We start from the raw sequence: 23943 nt of genomic DNA, 5'->3' as shown, positions 1-23943 counted from the left end.
CTCTTTGAGTATCTGTAAGTGATGGTGTAAAATAAGGATGTCAGAGCTAAGTATAGTGCCTCAGGTCAGTGACCTCAGCACTTATGAAGTTGGAACCACAGTTCAAGACCTGCCTCTGCTGCATAGTGAGAGGTCAGCCTGGGCTACTTAGGACCCTGTCTAAAATAGATAGATAGATAGATAGATAGATAGATAGATAGATAGATAGATAGATAGATAGAGGATTCATTTTGATTTGAACATAAAATATTCCCACAGGCTCATACATTTGCACACTTGGTGCCCATCTGGTGACACCACATAGGAAACCATAGAGCCTTTGGGAGGTGGGCCTAACTGAAGGAAGTGCATCACAGAAGGGGTAGGCCTTATGGTTTCCAGCCTGGCACCACTCCCTGTCCAGTGTCTGCTTCCTGGTCCTCACTAGTATGAACAAGCTCTAAGTGCCAGAGTCACTAAGAACCCTGCTGCCATGCCTTAACAGCCACGATTCCCCTAAACATGAGCCACAGGAGACCTTTCCTCCCTCAGGCTTTGTTAGCTGGGTGTTTAAGCACATCGGTGAGAAAAGTAACTAAATATGGGGCCCTATAACGTCTGCTTCCTGGGGGCGGGGAGGGGGTTCTGTATGACTAAGGGAGCCAAGGCACAAAGAAGCAATGAGAACTTTGCATTGCTGATGGCATAAAGACTTGCTTAAGAAACAGTCAGGAACGAGGTTCTTGTCATTGTTGCTAAGTTCCATCCAGAACCCTTAAAGGGATCAATATCAGCAGGTTGTAGCCTTTCACCAGCAAGAAGATTCGAGCTCTGCCCTGTGGTTCTCATGTCTTCTTTTTTATGGAGATAACTAAAAACTAATGTCTTTAAAGTAAATACAGAAACAGATGGATTAAATTGATAGGCTCTCTCCTGCTTAAAAAATTCAGTCTTTATCAAAACTTGAGTCTTTATCAAAAACTAGGAAATCCAGAGCGGAAATGAAAGGGACAGCTCAGCTGGACCCACTCTCAGGGGACTCACCTTCCCAGCCAAGGCCCAGGCTTCTCAGCACAAGCACTCTGTCTTCAGAACGGTCTTGCCAGTGAACCAAAAATAACGTTTAAATGTTAACGCTCAAGAACTGTTTTAAATAGATTTGCACCTTGGGCGATATATTCCACATAGAAACATAAAAGGCATATTCTTGCAGCAGAAACTGGCTCCATGCACAACCCAACAAACCTGCCCAACTGAAACTAAGCTTTACTGCAAAGAAGTGCAGAGCCTAGGCCCAGCACGCTGTGGCTCTCCAACAGGGCTTCCGAGAGCAAAGGAAACCATAGGCTGGTGTAAGCAGTACTTAAATGCTCACACAAGCTCGAAACTGTCTGACATTAACCACATATTTCTGTTGAACTTTAGGGAATAGTTCAGTGACCTTCAGATAGGGCCCAAGTCATGGGCAGACTACCCTGGGCAAACACAGAAAGGATCTCGGGCTCTAAGTGAAGCCTGGGAACTCAGATGACAAGGCCAAGTGTCTAAGCAGCAGAGGAAGCCACTGAGAAGGTAAGCTGAAGGACTTGCCTAGGTGGGACAAATTTAGGAACTATTACAAAACAGTGGCTTCCCAGCTCCAGTTCTTAGCAGTTAGTCACTAAAGTCAGTTTCAAGGTAACACCTGTCACATGTGTGTGCACACACAGAGAACTGTCACTAAAGGGCTGCAGCATGGTATGATAGCTGCTGGAGGCATGAAAAGACACTAGTAGCTATGGGCAGAGGAGAAAGAGTTGCCTTAGGGTCCAAGAGAGATCTAGAGGTCAGAGGTCAACAAGAATAAAGGATAGAAGGAACCCCCCCCCCACACACACACACACAAGAACTGGAATCGCAGAAAGTCCCAGAAGTTCCGGGCATGGCTGTGAGATTCATCCAGCTCATGGACAGAGAATGGAATCAAGGCCACCCCTCCTGAGCTGAGTCTTTAAGCTATTCCAACCCTGCCCCCACCTTGCATGCTGGAGTGGCTGACAAATCAAACACACACACTCATACACCACACACACGCACACACATATACACACCACACACACACCACACCACACACACACCTACACACACACATACCACACACCACACACACACACACACACACACACACACAAACACACACACCAGGTTTAGGGATCCAGCAATGCCCTGGGTGCCTTCTGATGGAATAGTTGCTGATCTAGTGACTGATTAATGCATAGAGTCTCTAATGTCCCAATAGTTCATTAGAGTTGATGGTAGCAGCAGGAAACCTGGAAAGTCTTTTGAATTCCTCTTAGAGGCTTTATGAGGGCCCCTGCTCACATACCAACCACTGCCCAGCTTACTGAACCCACAGACTTGAGACCACATCAAGAACCCAGCAGACCTACGTGAATAAAACTTGGAAGCATAAAGGCAAATATGGCACCCACATGATAGAGCTGTGTCACACTGCCAAAGCCATATGAGAATCTCAAGAGAGGCATGCTGGGAACCAAATGAGCTCCCGATAGGTGTCTGCGTATGCCAGGAATTGAGTTGTCATCGTGGTAGTGTGGAAACAGTGAGTAAATTCACCATTCATTCATCATTTAATAAATTAATGTTTATTAAATACCTATTATCCATATGCTAGCAGAGATAAATGTTTCATATACATCACACCAATATATACAATTGTCATGGTTGTATGAGAAAACACTTTGGCAAGTCATGAGGCCATGTGGAGTTATAAGACACATCAAATATCATGCTGCCAGTTACAATGAGATGTGGCAGCCAACTCCAGGGCTCTACCTAAAATTATTTTTTGCTTTTTTTATTATTCTCAGAATCTCAACTCAAGCACTTACTATTTTGGAAAATATCCACCTCTACAGACATAAGGTAAGGCTGTTGCTGTTGCTATCCATTTAAAAAGAGATCATCAATTCTCATTTTTATGGAGAATGTAATTAAAACGTTCAGGGACGTCTCAAGTGATTATGGTAAAGTATTCCCACCCAACCCTTCTTCCAATCAGAGGAAGTCCATGCCTGGACTATTGGAAAGACAGGGTGCTCAATGGTTGGGTAGGTTTCCTCCTCTGCCACAGCTCCTGGCCACAGTAAAGCTTATTGCACACAGAACCAGGTACGAAGTACAATCAAATTCCATTGGAGGTAGGCACTGTGTGCAGGGAAGTCTCATTAAAATGTGAACTGACTAATAACTCCTTGCAGGACAGCAAGCCACACTTTAGAGTTTACTGAACTGATTTAACTTAAAATAGTTATGAAAAGAGTGATGGGGTGCAGCAGGGAGCAGGAGAGAGAGAGAGAGAGAGAGAGAGAGAGAGAGAGAGAGAGAGAGAGACCCATGAGGTTAGTGACGATATCCATCCCTCACCTCCACTCCATGCCTGCAGGCTGCTCTCCTGAGCACTTTCTTGACACAGCAGGCTAGAACTGGCCAAGCAGAGACTCGGAGACTCGCTGGTAAAGATTTCTGATGGAAGATGGTCAAGATGCAAAAGATGCAAACAGGGCTTTCAAGGTCTCTCTCCACCTGCACCAACCTCAGGAGAATGACCAGCAACCCCGAGACACCTGTGTCCCCACCCATGGAGAATGGGAGCAGGCTCTTGCCTTAGTAGTATGCAGTCGACGCACCCTACTGTGCGGCATCAGAGTATCTCATCTCAGCAGAATCACACCTGAATGTGTCAAGAGGCAGGCACCACCAATGTTAGTTGACCTCCATTACTGAACTGGTACAGATTAGCTGAAGGAATACTTTAACTGTTTTTTTTTTTTTTTAATACCCAACTATATGTTCTGTTATAAGGAATAGCAAATGTTTAATCATAAATATTTTAATGGCTTCAGGGATTCATAGTATTCAATGACCGTGTTAAATGATAATAATCACATCTGGTTTATTACTATAGTAATTCAGCAGATTCTCTTCAGCAGTTATTTTTTATTATATGTGCTGTGCTACTGTCATGGTCATTTATAGCAGTAATATTTTAAAGTGGCTCATTTGTTTGTTTAAGGACAGTTTCACAATATATTTCTGTATTAATATACATTTTGCACTATTATTTCCAAGCTGCCACTGGAAAATTGATCCCAGCCTGTTATGACTGGAGAGGCCAGCAACACACAAAATGTCCAGGCAGAGATGGAGTGGGGGAGGAGATGGGACTGTCCAAGTGCCCACTGGGGTCGTCATAGCTGCTGCTTAGTGGCATTCACAAATGAAGAGATGGCTTAAGAATTAAGAGGCAGTAAATGTAAAGGGGAGACCACAGATTTGGGAATCCCAGAGGCAAAGATGTCTGAGAAGAACCATAAGATGCATCATCTGCAGCCTCAATATTATATCAATAATGTGGGGCCAGGGAGGAGGTGACAAGTGAAGCAAGGTCAAACCAAGGTTGCCTGCAAGGTCACCTGCAGGCTCCGCCGCTGATGCTGACATCTACTTCAAATCCAGCCTGCATGGGCATAAGAAATAATGGCTGCCTCGAGAGCCCCCAGCGGCACCTTGGAGTTGGTCCACTTGGATGCTTCCTGCAGTGCCTATCACGGGCACCATGGTCAGCGCCTGCTACATCTCTTCCCATCTTGGTGCATCAATTCATCCATTGCTCCTTAGGAAGCAAGGCAAGCAAGGGGACCTTCCTAACCCAAGGGAGGCAATTTTCCTTGGCAGCCTGATAAATCAGGCTGTGGAAAGTCAGGAGAAAACTGGTCAGGTCCGGCCTTGCTTCCTCTAGCCTGGGCCCTGATTGGTTAGAAGACAGAGGGCAAATGGCTTTTACGGCTATGACTGATGTATGACTATAAAATGGTCTGTAACCAGGAATGCCAACTGACATGCCTGCTGATTTAACGGACACCCAGGGTTATGTTTGTAGAATCGCTTAAGCAAACACATGCTGGGTTTGAGGGGGTTAGCTGAGTGATCGTTTCTCTTGGTCTTCCTTCCCATTTTATTTTACTTCATAAAATTGAGGATAGTAAAGCCACACTTCCCTCTTCTTATAATAATGAAGATTTACTCCTGGCAGAAGCAGGTTCTCTCGATTCTCCTGGTTTCTGCCTCCAAGGAAACTGTGAGAGGCACAGAAGCCCTTAATGTAGTCAAGGTTAGAAGTCAGACTTTGGACAGCTGACCCCTGGGGCCTTGGAGAGGTACTCACTCACAAGCTTGCATTTTGCATTTAGAGAACTAAAAGAGAAGCTGGGGCTGGTTACTGTCAGATCAATGGAAAGAGAAGAAGTCTGTTTAACCACAAATCAACAAAAGCACCAGGGACAAAGATGCTGGCCTCCCCAACACAGATGTCAGACAAGGGCATGTCCCTTGTTATCGCTGGCTTCTGCAGCTTGGGGTCTGGAACTTAGCTTTTGTACTACTGCAGAATGATTGTTAGAGGCCTGTACATTTTACTGAATTTGGAAATTGTCTCAAACAAATGGTTCAGGAATGTGAAAGTCATCATACAGTGGTTCCTGGCTCTATTTGTGAGAATGTCTCATTAGATCCATTTGATTCCATATTTCATGTTGAGTTAGGAATAGGAAATTGGTTCCCAGTGTCCACCCACTAAATGTCAGCTGACCTCATCTGTTCTCTTTGGGCTCCAGCAGCCAACACCCACTCAGGCAAGCTGGCACCCAAGACAAAACCTATTTGTGGCTCCTGTTCTACAGCTGCCAACTTTTAACTTCTCAAGGGGGAAGATGTCTAGAACTTTCCATTTTTATCTGTTACTTGAATGTATTTATCTTCTTACTTGTTTGGTTTGTTTCTGAGGCCACTGACTTCAGCCTCTGCCTCTATTAATCAATCTCTCTCCAATGTTTCACTGCCGTTAATTTTTACTCATCACCTAACCTCCTGAGATTAATATGTGTGTTTTATTTTTTCTTTCTTTCTTTCTGGTTCTTTTTAATAATAGAAGAAGCCAAATAGCATGCATGGGCTGAATGAGAACCTCAAATGGTTATTGTGCAAGTTGGGACTAAGAATGGCTCTTAGGTTTTTAAAGAAGTATAAGCCAAACAAAACAGAAAATAATCTACGGAGAAGTCCGTGAGTCCCTCCCCCCACCCCCGGCTCCCACCTGCTGCAGGAAAAGCAAATGCCTACCCTTGTGCCAAGCGTCCGATGCTCTCCCCTCCTTCTACCGAAGCACAGCCTTTTTACTTCGTCCTTGGCCAAGCATCTGATGCTCTCCCCTCCTTCTACCAAAGCAAGGCCTTTTTACTTCGTCCCATCAGCTCATATGACTTAGACTCTCTGCCCTTGGTTTCTAGATATTTAATTTGCTGCTTACTTTTTTTTTTTTTTAAATCAAAGGCCTCTTCAAGTGTATTTCATGTTATTTATCTAGCCCTTCTTTTGATCATAGCTAATGCCAGCATATAAGGATAGAATATGGCTGGTCTTCCCATCTTTTCACTCAATAGCTGGCATTGTGGGTGCTCACTGTCTTTTTTTATTTCATGTAGTATTTTATATATTTTTTTCTCAACCCACATTCCTTCTTGACCTAAACACTTTTGACAATACCCTCCTGCTTATCTTTCTAATAATTGACTTTGAGTTAAATTCAACATTCCAAGTCAATATATAAGTCAAAACAAAGGGACAACATGTTGCTGTGTTATCAAAATGTGCACTCTGAGTCACCGTCTCTGGCCCTAGAGTCGACTGCATGTGCATGGTGTCATAGGAAATCTCCATTGCTTTCCTGGGCTTTGAGGGATGTCACAGACCCCTCCCTCTTCACTGTGATGTCGTCTCTACAGGAAAGGGCTCCTTGTTGAGATGTGAAAGTGCATGCAAATGCATCTGAAGCTGGAAAGTGGTAAACCTGCAGCTTGGTTAGACTAAAGAGACCCAAGAATATAGGCTGAGGAGAAGAATTGACAGTTGCAATCACAGCAGATGTGAGACGAGCTGTCAGCACACTCACTGCACCCATTAGGTGTATTACTTAATTATCGGCCTCTAAGGAAAGAACCATTCGGTTTCCATGAGCCATCTAGAATCTCAAGTCCACATAAACACCACAACCTGGAACCTTGAAAGACCTTCTGTTCTCCCAGGCTGAAGGTGACATCTTCCTACAAGTTTATTCTTCTTATCTTTGTCCTCAGTTCTTCAGACATGTCCATAGGAGAATTTTCTCTATAACCAAGAGTTGGCTGCATCTGGGGAATGTGATTCCACAGTAGTAGGTCTCAGAGAGGCTAGTCTAGAAATAATCCTCCGAGCTATTCACTTAGAGTGAGAAATGGAACTAGTGCATTCCTAAAACAGACAATAAAGCCAATATGCTAATGTAATTGTAAAGTTGTTTAGAAATGAGGTGAAGCTCATGTTTTCCTCATGCATTTCTATGCTTATCAAAAGTATCTCTGACTTCCATAGCAGATGGATATTTAAATAAAATGTGGTATATTCATCCAACACAATATGATTTGGCAATAAAAGGGAATTAAGTTCTGATTCATACTGCAACATGGACGGAAATAGATTATAACAAGTGATTCTCTTTTTATGAATGGTTAAAGGTAAGCTCATCTATAGAGCTGGAAAGTGGGTGAGTGCTGGCCTATTCCTGAGGAGTTGGAGAGTAGGAAGTAATTGCTAAAAGGTGTAGGGGTTCTTTGGAGAATGATTGAAAAAAAAAAATATCCTAGAATGTAGCCACACAGCTCTGTGAGTATACACCCTGATTGTACAATTTAGGTGGGTAAATTGTATGTATTGAATTATTATCCAAATTCGGCTGCTTTGAATCATTTAAAAAGCATCTCTAAAGTGGCTTGTGGTGCACGGCTGGACTGAAACCTTCACTCCCTTGTGTTTTCATGTGAGCGCATTGTTTTGAAAGTCATGTCTTTCTCACAGTCGATGGAAGAAGAGTAAGAGGATGAGCAGAAGTCAGGTCACCAAAGAGAGAGAGGTCAGAAGCATAAGCAGAAAAGATGAAAAGATGTGGGGAGAGAAGGAAAGGAAGCCCACCCTGTCCGATCACCTTCCGGAAGCTCAGGGGACCCTGGCTACAGTTCCTTCCCAGCATTTCCGGGAAGTGCTAAGAGGACTTCCCCCCACCCCACCCCCAGGCTAGCAGACCCTCTCCCCTCCTCTGCCTTTCCTCTGAGTCTCTTTATAATTCCTCTCAGGTTTCTTGGGGATACCTTTATGCTGTGGGGACCCGCGAATGCTGACTCCTTTGATTGCAGCTCTCCATGCCTGGGGACAACCAGAACTCCAGTCTACTGGCTTTGTACAGAGTCTCCTGCCTGGGCCTGGGACTCCAGCCAGCAGCAGGTTGTGAAGTCTGCAGCAAAGAGAGGGCAAATTGCTGGAGTTTGGTCAAGAGAACAGATGTGTGTGATGGGCCAATCTGACCACAGAGAGACATTTCCCTGCACCTTCTAAAGGTGCACAATTGCCTGGGTGAGCCAAGGCAATTTGACATGCATTACCTTCTTCATAAGCACAGAGGGCTGGAGCCCTTCCTCCCGTAGGCTGTGCGAGCTAGGTAGGAGAGGAAGCCAAGTGCCTCGGAAATGCTGTAGCAGCTTCGGGGAAACACATGTCCATGGAAAGAGCCCAACAGTGTACTAATGGCCTAGCCGTTACCACACCCTGGCCAGAAGTGAGCTATTGATCGTCTGTTCACTCTGCATTTCAAGGCGAGACTGGCGCCATCTTTACAGGGGAAGGGGGGAAAGACATAGGACACACAAACCTACTTCATTTAAAGGAGCCTCTCCATGTCTTCCATAGCCTTGCCCAACGCTGGCTGCTGTCTGCCCCCTTTACAGTGCCTGTTACTGCTAGCCAGTCTCCAGAAACCAAAGGGACTCCTCTATTTCCAAGACCATTAACATGAGCTGGGGGAATCAGCATCGAGGACTCCAGAGTGAGAATTCCAAAGCTAGAGAGGGTACTTCCTGTGAAAGACCCGTGCCGCTTTCTAACCTCCCTATCTGGAATGTATTTATCATCTTGTTATGGACGCCTTGTGACTTTCAGCTGCCCAGAACCTCCTGAATCCTGGTGTCCCCCGCTCTTGGGGCACCAAACACACATTCTCCGAGTTTTTGCCTTCTTCATACCAAACCATTCACCACCGCAATACAATTTGGCGTGGAATGTGTGCTCCCTTAACAGGTCTGTGGGATGAAATTCTGGGCTTTGGTTTTGCTGAAGGTGTATGAAGGAAAGTTTGACACAAGGATAGACGAGAACATACACAGAGCCATGGAGCTGACAGCAAAACCAGCTACTGCTTACCACCTGAGACACCCAGCCACAGGGTTTGGCTTGTTGTTGTTGTTGTTGTTGTTGTTGTTGTTGTTGTTGTGGGTTGCTTTGTTTTGTTTACATGATGTAGAGAAGGATCTAAAAAAAATCTAGGTTCATTCAAAGAAGGTTTTAAAAAAATTAAGTTGATTTTTAGATATGTTGAAAACTTCTGGGGCAAACCAATAAGACCTAGAAATATGACCGCGATTCAGGCTTCAGGCATGTTGTTTTGGTCAGGTGTTGGGTTGCAGTGGCAAGACAGGTAGCTACCAGGATGCTGGTATTCACTCAGTGTGATGCGAATGGGGTTTCCACTGTGCTGTCCCACGCATCACAGCTCATTCCTCTCTGGCATTGGGTAGTGTCGCCTTGTATGGATGCCCTACAATTTGCCCATCCATTCAACCAGAAAATAGGCTCAGGATATTTTTAAATAAAAACATCACTGAAAGAAACGACCCATTCCTTTGTGAGCCTTCACCAGGCTCCAAGCTCTTGCAGAACGGAAAGTATACCTTTTCCTGGTACATCATTGGCTCCCAGGCCAGGGCCATTGAATAAACAAAAAAAGGGAAAGACAGAATGAGGCCAGCTCTGTACAGGAGGGCCGTACAGAGAAGCCCAGCTTTGAGACACCACCGCCTTCCCCAGACCGACCATTTATTTCCAAGAGCACCTCGTGATCATGAGAGACATCAAGTGCCTTTTGTCTGGATAAGACAGGAAACTTGCAACAGAACCAGGTCTCACTGCTCACAGGGAAGGTGAACCCTCAGTGCAACCTTCCATGACGCAATTTCCTGCACTGTACTTTGCAATGCTTTTTGTGGGGATCCGCTGGGTTCATGCCACCAGAGTCTAAATTTGCCAGAAAATAATCTTTGTATAACTGCACTTGCTTTTCAACTGTGAACTGTCACCCTTTCCCAGAGGAAGCACCAATGAGAGCTGACACACTCTCCTCAGTCTGACTGAAAGTGCTGAAAGAAGCAGCTTTTTTGCCCAGTGACCCCTGGGAAGGCCCAGCTACTCTGTGGAAGAACTTTCCAAGTGTCAGGAGTCTGTAAGTCTCCTCAGAAGGTTCCCTCTCCTCGTTTCCTGGGGTGTGAACTGCCAACTCACTTGGGGAAGTATGTACTGGGAATACAGCATTCATTCCTATCCACAGGCCACTGGGAAGAAGTCCAAGGAGGGATGGTCCTCTCTCTCTCCTCACTTCTTCCAAATACCTGCTCCTTACTCTGCACCTTTCTCTGCCCCTCACATGGGTTCACTGAAGTGGCCAACACGGCCGACAGGGAGAAACACACAGGATTGCCAAATGCAAAGCATCTCAATAAAAAAGCTTGAGACCTGGATGTGAGATCAGTTTATGTAAGCTGCTCATTGTATGAGTGTGTGTGTGTGTGTGTGTGTGTGTGTGTGTGTGTGCATGTATGTGCACACATGTGTGAGTATGTGGGGGACTGTGTGAATAAGTGTTAGTGCATGTGTGAGTGCATGTGTATGTGTGAGTGTGTGTGTGCATGTGTGAATGAGTGTGTGTGAGTGTGTGAATATGTGCATATGTGAGTGTGTGTGTACATGTATGAGTATATATGAATGTGTATGTGAATGTGTAGGTATGAGTGTGTGTGCATGTGTGTGTATGTGAGCATGTGTGTATGCGTGCATATATAAGTGTATATGTGAGAGTGTGCACAGGTACACATGTGCACATACATATACATATGTGTGTATATAAATGCATACATATACATGTCTCCATAGACCAGAGGTCAATATCAGGTGTCTTTTATTTCATCTTCAATCCTGTGTCTACGTGTGGGTATGTGCACGTGAAAGCAGGTGCCCTCAGAGGCCAGAGGCATCCAATTCCTCTGGAACTGGTGTTATAGGCAGTTCTGAGCCACCCAAAATGGATGCTAGACATGAGACCTGTGTCCTTTGTTAGAGCAGCAAGTGTTCATAACATCAGAACCATCTCTTGGCCCTCCATCTTATTTTTGAGACAGGATCCCTCACTAACTTTGGAGCTCACCAATCCATTGAGATGCCCTTTTGTCTCTGCTACCCAATGAGATTACAGGAACACAGCTTGCCTTTGGCCTAGCTTCTTACATGGACGATGGGTATCAAACCCATATCCTCATGCTTGCCTGGCAGACACTTTATCCACCGAGCCCCTGTTGATGTTACTATTATTCAGGAAGAGAAAAATGAGGGCCCCTGTTTGTGACAGGTATTAAAGGGAGACCTCACCAGACTGGTCATAAAAGGCTGCCTTCTCCCTTGCTTCCTAGAGTGGTAGAGCCAGCCAATCTCCAACCCACGTGACTGCACTTCCATCCAAGACAATTTGAATTAATTTTGTGCATGAAATTTGGTGGGGTGCAGTGCCAAATATTTAACTGAAATCAAGATGCAAACTTCCCTCCATCCACTCAGTTTTGTAAATCCTGTCAAAAACGAAACCAAAGCCATTAGGCATGCCTGCCAACGTGGACCCTCTCTGCCCCAGCTGCTCATCGTTCTAGGTTCCTTTCCCCCTGGTGTGTCCCCTCAGCCCTGTGGTATTTGTTCTGGTATATTTATGGGTCTCCAGGCAGGACCTTTGTGCTGTTAGCTCTACTGATGTTGCCAACTCTAAGATCCCTTTTAGGGACTAATTTTATTTAAAGAGCACCCCATTAATGGGTTTAATGGCCTTTCAATCACTTAGCATGCATTGTCAATGAGATAGAATCGATTTTCTGAGGATTCTTTTTCTGGGGGGAAAACAAACAGCCCTTGCTTCCGACTACAATGCGGCCAGTGAAAAGACGATGAGGAATTGAGCAGCAGCCAGGATGTCAAGCATCTCTTGAGGCAACCCAGCAGCAAGCTGGGCATGCTAGACCTTGAGACACTCTGCCTGGCAGCTTTAGAAGAGTCCCACTGACCATTCACAGAACACCTGATCCAAACCTAATACATTCTTTTGGGGGGATGGGGTGGGGCTATGTATGTTTCTTGTGATGGTATATTAAATCCTCAGACTCATAGCTATAGCCCTGGTATAGCTCATAGCTCAGGGTCCCCAGACATGAACTTAGAAAAACATCATTTTCATTATGTAAGGCTTCACAGCCCAGCACCCTCACACATGCCTGAACTTCTGGGGAGCACCAAATCACACCCTTGAATTAATGGTAGCATTTGTCTAAGTGACTCTGGGGCTCCAAATGGTGGGGATCCAGGCAGGGACACAGGGAAGGTGAAAAGTAGTGTCTGTGACACTCAGGGTTTGACTCTTCCAAGTTAGGGTATCTTTTTGTTGTTGCTAAGCAAAGCGTGCCTCTTCCTGTTCTCCCACAATCAGCCTCCTGTTCATCCCTGTCCTCTTCCTTGTCTTTAAGCTTCCTTCCAGAGCCCCAGACTGAGCCCTCACCCCACCACTGCCACCCCAGCCCCTGTGGTCATTCCTTGGCACTCAGTGTCCAGACTCTCTCCAGGATGGTGTGTACTGATTGTCACTTCTGGCCTCACTTCACAGGGAAGGAAAGGCTAAGGCGACAGGTCCCTTCTGACAGGAAAACCTTTCTCCTCCAGCTGAACTTGCTGTGTCTTCTACTTTGTCTCACTCACCTTTCCTAAGGTATGCGAAACAGACCCAGTCATGTCCAGCTTATGATAATATCAAGAGCACCTGTCACCTGCAAAGTGTCCATCATGTGTCAAATGCCTAGGATCCCCCGTCTCTCCCCTCTGTTCTCTTATAAAAAATACCTCCGGGGATAGAGAAAAGGACACCCTGAGGTTAGGCTATTTCCTACCGTCCCACGCTAGCTCTGGGCTAGTATTTTGTGTCTGTTTTTATTTTTAAATCCTAACCTGGTATTATTACTAATGATGATAGCTTAAAGATAAGACTGAATGTCAGATATATGAACCACCCAAGGTCCCCCAGCTTATCAGTGTCAAGGCAAGCATCTGGGACCAGGAAGCTGATGTCTGTGCTTAGATCACAATACCAATGTCACCTCCCAAGGCCTGTGGCTTCCCCATTGCACCAACGCTCCTCTGTCTTCTCCTAAGCAATTTGGGAAGTGTCCCATAAGTTTCTCCAAAACAGTGGTTGGAAAAGGAACGGAGGAGATGCCAGGCGGAGCTGTCTCCACGCGCCCCTGCCTTGAACTGGAGGCTCATTTGCATTTGTCCTTCTGCAATCATTTCCAATTCCCAAGCAGAACACAATTTAACTGCAAAATTTGCCTTAACTAGGCAGCTGTCTGCCGCAGTCAGGCACCAGGCTCAGGTGCGGCTCCCAGTAGGCACTCCTGAAGCAGCGTGCCAGCCTCGGTAAAGCAATACAAAGTCACCTCGGAGAAATGAGACACCACTTGGATGAGACACGCGCTCCTGGGCCTGCTCATTGTCAGTTCAGAGCGGTGCAGTGGGTGCCAATCACGGCTCAATTACTCCCAGACTTGCCTGCTAAAGGTGTCCCTGTCATTTAGGGGAGCTGGTTCACGGCCAGCTACCACATGTCCATGTGTCGGGCGCCAGAAGGGTTACCTGAGATATTGTGTTGGAAGGGAGCAGGTTTGGATTTACTTGGACTCTCTCCATGATGCTACCAGTCCATCAAAAGGAAGGATCCCAACAGCCAAAAGGGAAGATAGTAGAATTCAACACCATCTGATAATGTTTATGGCATTCTATTAAAGGCTTAAAGGTAGGATACCTCTTCTCCTCTGACCCAGCATTACACAGGGGTAGGGGACTAGTTGTGGTAAGCAAGGCAGGTGCCCTTAGAAAAGGGCAACCAAGCAAGTCCAAGGTTGTCTGCTTAGAGGCCTCAGCTGACACTGGAGCAGGAGAAAGACTACAGAAAGTAGCAAAGAAGAGTAAAATGCTGCGGTGTCTAGTCTGTGAGGTAAAAGAAATGACAAAGATGTCCTAGAGGAGAAGAGGGAGAAGGTGACAATGACCCAGTGAGATGGTACCAGTATCCAGTGAGACCAAGATGAGATCCAGGAGAATATCCAGGCGATTGACAAGGTAGGCAGAGCACATGAGACAGTGATGTCAGGAAAGGGCGCAGTGAGCTCCGGTCAAGGATACAGGAAGCTACTGAGGAAGAGTTGATGCTGTTGACTCTTCCCTGGAGATGTCTGGGAGGTTGAGGCTGGTGAAGCAAGAGCAAGCCTGGCAGAAGGATGTATTTAGGGGCCAAGGACAGCATGCTCTGGGTCCAAGGAAAGCCGAGGGGGGACACAGAGAGGAATGTGTTCCTGATGGGACAAGACTCCAGGGCGGTAAGAGAGACTGGGAATAGAGCAGGGTACATTCAGTGGGAAGACAGAGAAGCCCTCAGAAACAGGAACAAGCAAAGAGATGAGGAACCACTGCAGCCATTTAGAGATGGAGATGGAGATGCGGAAAGAGCTCCCAACCAGTCCCTTGACATTGTCAGTGGGTCACAAAGGAACTGATGTACCATCTGAATAGTGTGAGACCATTCTAAGACAGTTATCTCTTTATGACTGGATGGATATTGTCTTAGTCACTGTTCTGTTGCTGTGAAGAGACAGCATGACCAAGGCAATTCTTTAAGAAGAAAACATTGAAGTGAGTGCCTGTTCACCATTTCAGAAGTTCAGTCTGTTATGAATGTGGCAGGAAGCCTGGTGTCACACAGGCAGACGTGCTGCTGAAGCACTGAGAGTCACATCCTGACCCACAGGTGTGGTGGTTTAAAGATGCTTGCCCCTTAAGTGAGTGGCACCATAAGGAGATGCGGCCTTGTTGCAGTAGGTATGACCTGGTTGGAGGAAGTGTCACTGTGGAGGTGAGCTTTGAGGTGTCCTATTGCTCAAGCTCCATCCAGGGCAGAAGAGCCTCCTCCTTGACTGCCTGCAGAAAACAGTCTCTTTCTGGCTGCCTTCAGATCAAGATGTAGAACTCTCAACCTCCTTCTCCAGCACCATGTCTACCTGGATGCTGCCATGCATGCTTTCTGACATGATGATAATGGACTGAAGCTCTGAAACTGTAAGCCAGCCCCAATTAAATGTTGCCCTTTATAAAAGGTGCCTTGATGGTATTGTCTCTTCACAGCAAGGAAACCGTAACTAAAAGAAAGCTGGGCTTGGAATGGACTTTTGAAACCTCAAAACCCACCCCCACTGACACACTTCTTCCAACAAGGCCATGCCTCCTAATTCACCTAACCCTTTCAAATAGTGCCACTCCCTGGTGACTAAGCACTGAAATGTATAAGTCAATAGGGAGCAACTTTACTCTAACCACCACAGAGATGCTAACGGAGGCAGCATGAGAGGCATGCCATTCAATTTTCATCTAGACATTTTTCATGTGTTCTTTGGGGGTTTTGTTCGTTTGGCTGTTTGATATTTTGTTCTTGGTCCATCTTGTCTTCACTTCTCCCCTGACAACCTTCATCTCCACAGCCCGTGGGCCTACCACACACTTCAACCTGGTCTTCCTCTCTCATTCTGCACTCCCCCCATCCTCCACTCCCACCCCCTCTCATGCTGCACTCCCCCCATCCTCCACTCCCACCCCCTCTCATGCTGCACTCCCCCATCCTCCACTCCCACCCCCTGAATCTTCACAGTGATGCTGTGCTCTTGGCCCCAGTACCAGATCTAAGCTTCAGTAAGGTGAGAACTCAAACAGTTCATTTCATCACTCCTCTGGGGGTCTAGCAACAATGTTTAGGCTATCCTAAAAGAGGCTGGGAGCTGTGAGAAGCTGCTCCATTTGCCCTGAGTGAAATCTCTGCCTACAAAGCTAGTCTGAAACTCAGACCAATGATACATTAGGACATTTAGGAAAGTCTCATGGCAGAGGCCTAAGTAACTATTCTTGACATTAGCATCTCCTTGCCCCTCACTATGAGTCTAACTTTGACATCAAAGTTCTGGATGTGGGATTTTCAGTCTGGAGCTCAAATAATCAGTCCAACAGTGCCGTGGATCAGGGGTTCTCTGGGCCTTGAGATAGAGTTCTCAGAGCACTGGTCAGTACTAGGGCTCAGACAGTTTCTGGCATCTCTTTGGGAACTGGGCTCGGTATGCAGTCATACAATGGTAGTTTCAGCAGAGTTTTACTGAATTTTGAGAGGTATTTTGTGAAGGTACCAGGCAGTTGCGATCTGCTGTAGGTTAACAAGACATTGGTCCTGAGTACCAGAGAGGGTGGGGAACACAGAGGGTGGGCCCATTCTACTTCCTGTAACTGTGCGCACATCTATATCTTGAGATGAAAAGTATAATTTCATTTTTTAAAGATTTATTTATTTATTTATTGTATATAAGTACACTGTAGCTGTCTTCAGACACACCAGAAGAGGGCATCAGATCCCATTACAGGTGGTTGTGAGCCACCATGTTGTATATTTCTGCATCATGCCACTAGCGCCGTATCTGCGTGGGCAGAAAACACCTTGGACTGGGTTCGTACTGAAGGGCTAAACTTCCTAAGATAGGGATGAGCTGCAAGGAAAAAACATTATTTATTAATTGGACACGGGAGAACCCAACCCTCTCCCACATGTCCCATTGTCTCTCTGTGTCTCTCTCAATCTCTCAATGGCACACGCGGTCCGATCCTGAGCAGAGCTGTGTCCAGAAGGCGGGTCCAATGAGTGGGCAGTGACGACGGTCAGTGGTTGGTCCGGGCGACGAGTGGGCATTGACAGTGGGTGGTCTGAGGACGCTGTATCCCGGGACGCTGTATTCCAGGAGATCCGGGGAGCAACTCTTAGTGTGTCTGCAAGGGGCGCAATACAGTGCTTAGAGGGAGAGTTGCCAGTGGAGGCGAGAGAGACCCCAACACCATGTAGTTGCTGAGAATTGAACTCAGGACTTTTGGAAGAACAGAACCATCTCTCCAGCCACCACCCCTCCCCCCCAAGTATAATCTCTAAAGGTCACATGGACAAGGAAGGCTGCAGTTCTCCATGGACAGTTTCAGTGGATATTCCAACAGTGTGTTACACAACAGTGTGATTGTATTTTACACAACTTTCAAAGGGTGGGGTGGTGTATTTTATGTTATGGGTTTTAACTATTATTATTATTATTATTATTATTATTATTAGTTAAAGCCTAATTTTAAGGCTTTAAGAACTTCTGACTAGAATTATGAATGACAATGTCAAGCATTGACAGGACATGGAGGAAACAGAACCCTACACAACTCAAATGGAAAAATCTATCACTCAATTAGAGATATACTTACAATATTAACTAGGAATCTAACCTGCATAAGCAAAAAATGTATGCCTCTAAGAAAGACTTAAACTAAGCATTTTTTTGTCAAAATAGTCCCAAACTGGAAATAATATAAATGTCCATCATTGACAAATGAACAAGAAAATTAAGATTCATTCAATAGAATAGAGTCCTGAGGTAAAATAAAGTTAATATATATACAATGTGCATGAACTTCAAAAAACACTATTTAGACATGATTATATATATTGTATTATATATATTATATATTGTGTGTATTCATTTATTTGCAAATATAACATGTGTGATTCTAGTCCATGTTTAAGGAATGAGGACCCATGATTGTTTGGACACCATAGGAAATCAAGGGTAGTGACTAACTGCTAAGAAAGTCAAGGGAACTTTGGGGGTGATAAAATGTTCTGTATTTTTATGGTGTTAGTAGTTTCTCAGATACATACACATTTGTGTGTGTGTGTGTGTGTGTGTGTGTGTGTGCGTGCGTGTGCCTGTGTGTGTATATGTGTACGTGTGTATGTGTGTGTGCATTTGTGTATGTATGTGTGTATATGAGTGTGTGTGTTTGTGTGAGTGTGTTTCATTTTATGAAGGATAGCTCAGTAAAAAGTGACTGAGTAAAAAGAGAGGGCTCCAAGAGTCTTTAGCAGATAAGAAAAGCTAAAGCCTGTCTATGGTTTTCTCATCTCCCATAGCTTCTCTTCTCATTCCTGAAAGCATTTTCATCTTCCGGCTGCCTGAGCCGATAGACTCCAGCTCCCATCAGCCAGTAGAGGGAGCTCTTTCTCAGGTGGATGTTTCCTCAGCCTGAAAGGTGCAAGGCTGATCTGGAAGCTGTACAGATGTGCTGGGCATGCCTATCAAGGGGAGGATGTCTCACTCGACTGTGAAACTGCTGATGCAGAGGAGTGCCAGGTCTAGACGCTGGAGGCTGTAGCAGCTGAACTCTGGGGAAACCTGCTGAATCAGCAGAGGGACCTGGCCATGGACCTTTCCCTCTGCTGCAGCTCTCTTCCCATTGACAGCCATCCCTAGCAACCCTGGGGAGGAGGTCTGGCTGCCTTCCAGTGTCACAATTTTCTACTGGGCTCAGGAGATGCCCTGTGAGCGCCTGTGTGCATGAAGTGTGCCCTGGTCTCAGGGATGGTTAAAAGTGGGCCATGTACCAGGGTGGTGCCAATCAATTCATAAATTTCTAAAGTAGGTGAATGATTGTCGAACTTTGAAAGCTTTATGTTCCTTCGATCTTTTCTTTTCTTTTTATGTTCTGGCTCCAATTTCACACCTCCTGAAAACGCCACAGAGAGCATATTTGGTTTTTAACAAAGAGTAAATGAAGTCTGCCCATTGGGCATCATTTGTGAGTTTTCCCAACTCTTCCGAGGCAATGAGAAGGGTCCATCTGTGTGGGAAAGACACAAATAAAAGAGTGAGTTCTACTACTGCTTGGAAATCACTTAGGAGACAGACCAATGAGTGAGAGTCGCCTTTGACCTGATTAAATGAAAGAATCCTAGGGCCGCCAGAATGAGGAGACCCTAGGGACAGAGTAGCTCAGGGTGAACCATATAATCAACCAACACAAGCCTCTATAACCCACATGGCTGTCTTCCCATCCATCATCTATAACCTGTTACCCCACCTGCCTCAGAAATACTGTGTAAGTCAGGTTCTCATATTCAAAACTAGCTTTTATGGCCTAACCTTATAGTGCAAAGAAGGGGACTAAGGGTCGAGTTCCCAGCGATGCTGCTCGTCTGTAGGCATCTTAGCATCTTTGAAGGTCTCGGTAAGAAAACCTTCTATGGTCACCCGGGTTGTGTCAGCCTGGTGGGTGAGGTGTTTAATCTGACAGTCCCAAAGCCTGGTTTCCCAAAGCAGACATGCCATTGCAGTTACCTCAAGAGATTTAAGAGAGAATGAGAGAGGAAGGGAGGTGGCCTGGATCAGAACATATTCCATGCATGTGTCAAATCCTCAAATAACGGGAAAGAAAAGAAAAAACACATTTTAGTTGCTAGAGGAGGAAGGGTTTAGAAAACCTTGGAACTCTCCAAATGAACCCCATGGGCAATCTTTACTTCCTTGTGTTAAAACTCAATATATGCTTTATGGTACTTCAAGGAGGCATGAAGCAGGAGCGGAAATGTCTAAGAGGAAAATGAATGATAGAGTATGAAATTTTCAAACTGTGAGAATTATCTACATTTATAGGAAACGTGTGTAAGTCAGTTCACATTACCCTGGTATGTACCATACTTTTAATAACCCCAAATGTGGGCATAAAAATCCTTATAGGTGGGCTGGCTAGACCAATCAGTGGGTATAAGTGCTTGCCACCACCAACAATGTGAGTGTACTTAATATCAGTGAATTGTGCTTTTGAAATGGGAAAAATAGACACTTCATTTTATATATTTATATATTTACAGTAAAAACTATAAAGACTAATAACAGAATAGCATGGCATCGTGTTTATGTTATGAGTTGGACGCTGCTCTAAATGTCTTCTGTACGCTGCTCCAGGTGACCCCTAGCAATCCCATAAAGTAGTGTGTCCTCGTTTTTTCAAATGAGAGTAGGAGACCCAGAGGAGCCGTGCACCTTGCCTGTAGACATGAAGGAAGAAGCAGAGCTGGAAGAACAAACCCTACAGGTCAGGCTCCAGGGTCAGGGCTATGCCGCACACACTCCCTGCTGGCTGGAAGATTGTAAATGAATCACAGAAAAGGAGAGCCTCAGCCAGACCTCCCCACTGGTCACACGCGTAGGGCCCATGACTCAGCCTTAGGCTAGGGCTGCCTCCGCCTGACTTTGGCTGCTCTTACAGAGCACAGCCATGGTGATGTAGTCTGATACCATTCCATCAGCATAGAAAGCCGTGAGATCTGTGCCTCCGACAGGGCGGGGCAGGCCCGGTTAAACACTCTTTAGACCCGTGGGATTGTGTGCTCTTTAAAGTTATCTGGCGATTACTTACCCAGTCCTTTGAAGTTTTAATAAAATGAGATAGCCAGTGCTGTGGTGAGTCATTCACTAAGATACTTGCAGGACCTGGGTTTGAGGACAGTACTCAGACTGCAGATTTCAAATGTTAGTGTTTTACCTGGGTGTATGTGCTAGGTTCTGACACACTAGCATATCGGTTTAGTGCATTGCTAGCAGTATTCTGGCTTTTTGCTCTCTCTCTCTCTCTCTCTCTCTCTCTCTCTCTCTCTCTCTCTCTCCCCCTCCCTCCCTCCCTCCCTCCCTTCCTCCTTCCCTTTCTCCCTTCCTCCCTCTCTCCACCCATAACAGGGCCTTGCATTAGTATTTACTGAGAGCTTATTATGTATAAGCTCATTATATGCAGTATTTAACCCTCACATCTCCAATCCATACCTGAGAAAAACACATGGAATTAAGTGACATCACCATCAAAAATGCAGAGAGCTGCTTCACACAGGCAATCTTGACAAGGATGGTATTATTTAAAATAGGCCATGATCTTGGGATGACCCCTGTGAGGTCTGTTTTCCTCATCTGTACTGTGGGGAGGGGTTGGTTCAGATGGTGACAGATATATGAACTTCTTTATTTCAGCCCTAGCCTCATCTACGTCCTTGTCCCCACACTCAGCTGATCCTACACCAGGGCTTCCCAGGCAGGTGTCCATCAACAGAACTAGGTGAAGTTTAGTCCCATCCATGCTGTTGGCCTGGAAACAGAGCTGAGATAGGCAGACACTGATAGGACCCTTCTTCTGTCCTGTCCCCCAGTTCCCACCATGGTTCTTGCACTGTACCCAACCCCCAGCTGCCTAGGAGTCCCCGCTATCTCAGCAAAGTCGTCCCAGTTTTGCACAGCTCAGAAAGATGCAGCAGAGGAGGATGAGAGAAAGCTCCTTGTTGGTATTCTCTGTGAAAACCAAGACACTGCTAGGAGCTGTGCGAGCCTTGAACAGTTATAACACATATGCCATTGGAGAGTCCCTGTGAGTGTTGACAGTTGTCACAGCCAAGTGCAATCAAGGGTTTCATGGGGGCTGCCCAGGTTTCTCTCCAAGTGTTAGTGTAGTCCTTGACCTCACTTTGTAGGTTCCAACAGTGCCTAGAGCAGAGAACATCATCGCAGCTTCTTGATGAATAAACAATAAAGTCATTAATTGATGAAATGTCATCGGGCCATGTGACTGCCAATCAACTGAATGATCAGTCTGCCATCAGGACACAAGGCACACTGACACCTCTGCAGCCCCAAGGAAGACAGCCAAGAATAAGACCAAAAATGACTTGCCAGAGCTATTAGCATATATTTATAGTCAAGAATGTTTATTTTTATGTAAGTAAGAAAAATGAAAGCAGGCTAAATGTTCATCAGCAAGGAGAATTTGAATAAATGATGATGTAATGTGAGATACTTATTTTCAGCTGGTATCTACTAACATAAAAAATTCTAATTGTAGTAAATGGAAAAAAATAAGTTGGATAAACAATATAATACTAAAGATTGCTTTTTTAAGAATGTGTTTGTGTGAAGAGAGAGAAAAGAGACACAGAAGAGGTATGCCAAAGTCACAATCAGCTATTTATGGTTTATGGAATTTAGGGTTATTTAATTTTTTCTTCTTGGTATATTTCTGTATTTTCTAAATTTTGTTAAAATGATACGAAGATAACTGCTACTGAGCAGAGTAGATCTGAAGTATCAACCTTGGAATTAATAAAACAGGAAAGAAATACCATGTCTGTCTATGCATATGGACTCTCTGGAAACCCACTCCATCACCCCTAGTACATGTCCACATGTACAACCCACGATGACCCTTCCCCATTCCATTCACATACTCGCAAGTATTCCCAGACTGAGCACAGCACAGTCTCAGTGCTACAAAGATGACACCACCCTCCCAGCTACTGGAAACACAGAGGACCACAATAATGTTTTGCTGTCCTTCCCAGCATCTGACATCAGCAAATACAGTGAGCCTCACATAGACATATTCCCAGCTATTAAAATCCAAGCCCACGTGTGTTATCTCCTGCCCTTGAGGTGCCTGATACAAAGGAGGCATGATTGAACACCTGACTGATAAGGCTGAGCAAATATGTTTTTTGAAATGGGCTACAGGAAAAGCCCAGGTTGGAACTGTGCAATATGCATTAAACCCTAGCTAGGCCCAAGTAAAAGGTAGGTCTCGATTTAGTCTAGTGTGACTCCTAGAATATTTGTTTAAGAAAAGCCATTTCATTACCTTCAAATCCACAAGGGATTGCAGTATAATACTGAGAGTCTGAAGCAAGGTAGTAAGTACATAAAAGGCTTTTAGGGATGGATGAGAATTATTTATAATGAGCCTATTGGTCTAGCATGATTTGCTTCTTCTCATGTGCTTTAAAATAACTGTTTGAAATAATAAAGAAGTGACTTTTATCTTCATCAATAGAGTCTTACAGAACGTGGAGGAATTGAGGTAGAAATGGCCTGAAGGCCTCCTTCCAAAGATATAGCTCTCATAGTATCTGAAGGTGCTATGTAAGCTACCAGTGGAGAAAACCAATCAGTAATCCTACCCAGTTCTGATGCCTGTGAACCCCAGCAGTGACCAGCCCAGCAAGACATCCCCACAGTACGGTAGTGACACTTCTAACTTGGAGGTAGTCACAGCTGTGTAATTGGACTTAGCCACTCAAACAGAAGCAATTCATGCCTGGAACTGGAGGTCTACACTGGCTGGAAAGATCATGGACATTATAGGAGAACCTACTGCTGCCATTTTCCTAAACCAATGCGATTTCTAACTGTACTCTAAATATGCATACTCAGAGATAAGTGCAGCTCTTACTTCTCATCAAAGAAGTATCTTTTATACAATTATAGAGACTTATAACTGGTCAAGATGCAGAGAATAAGTCACATGGGGTACCTAGCTCTAGCTGATATAGCTACATACAACACGATCTTTATACCAAAGACTCAGAGAACATCACAGAAGACAGGTCAGAGGATTATAAGAGCCAGAGGGTCAGGAAGTCTTCTGTAAGATTGAGTCTTCTAGATATGACAAATAAGCTACATCCACAAAATCTCAACAGTGCGGTGGCTTAAAAAAAGACCTGAGCAATGATGAGTCTAATAGGAATGGGAAGGTTTCACAAAGTTCCACCCCTAGATAAAGAGCTGCAGGCAATCAATGACTGTTGATAAAGAGAATTATTTTCTCCCCCCTGATAGTTTGTCCAATTTCAAGTGGTCAGCCCTGAACCCATGAATGTAAGAACAACATTAAATAGACTCAGTTTCTCTGTCTCTGTCTCTGTCTGTCTCTGTCTCTGTCTCTGTCTCTCTCTCTCTCTCTCTCTCTCTC

Source organism: Mus pahari, chromosome 2, assembly GCF_900095145.1.
Source record: "Mus pahari chromosome 2, PAHARI_EIJ_v1.1, whole genome shotgun sequence".
Lineage (NCBI taxonomy): Eukaryota > Metazoa > Chordata > Mammalia > Rodentia > Muridae > Mus > Mus pahari.
This window is presented reverse-complemented; position numbering follows the sequence as displayed.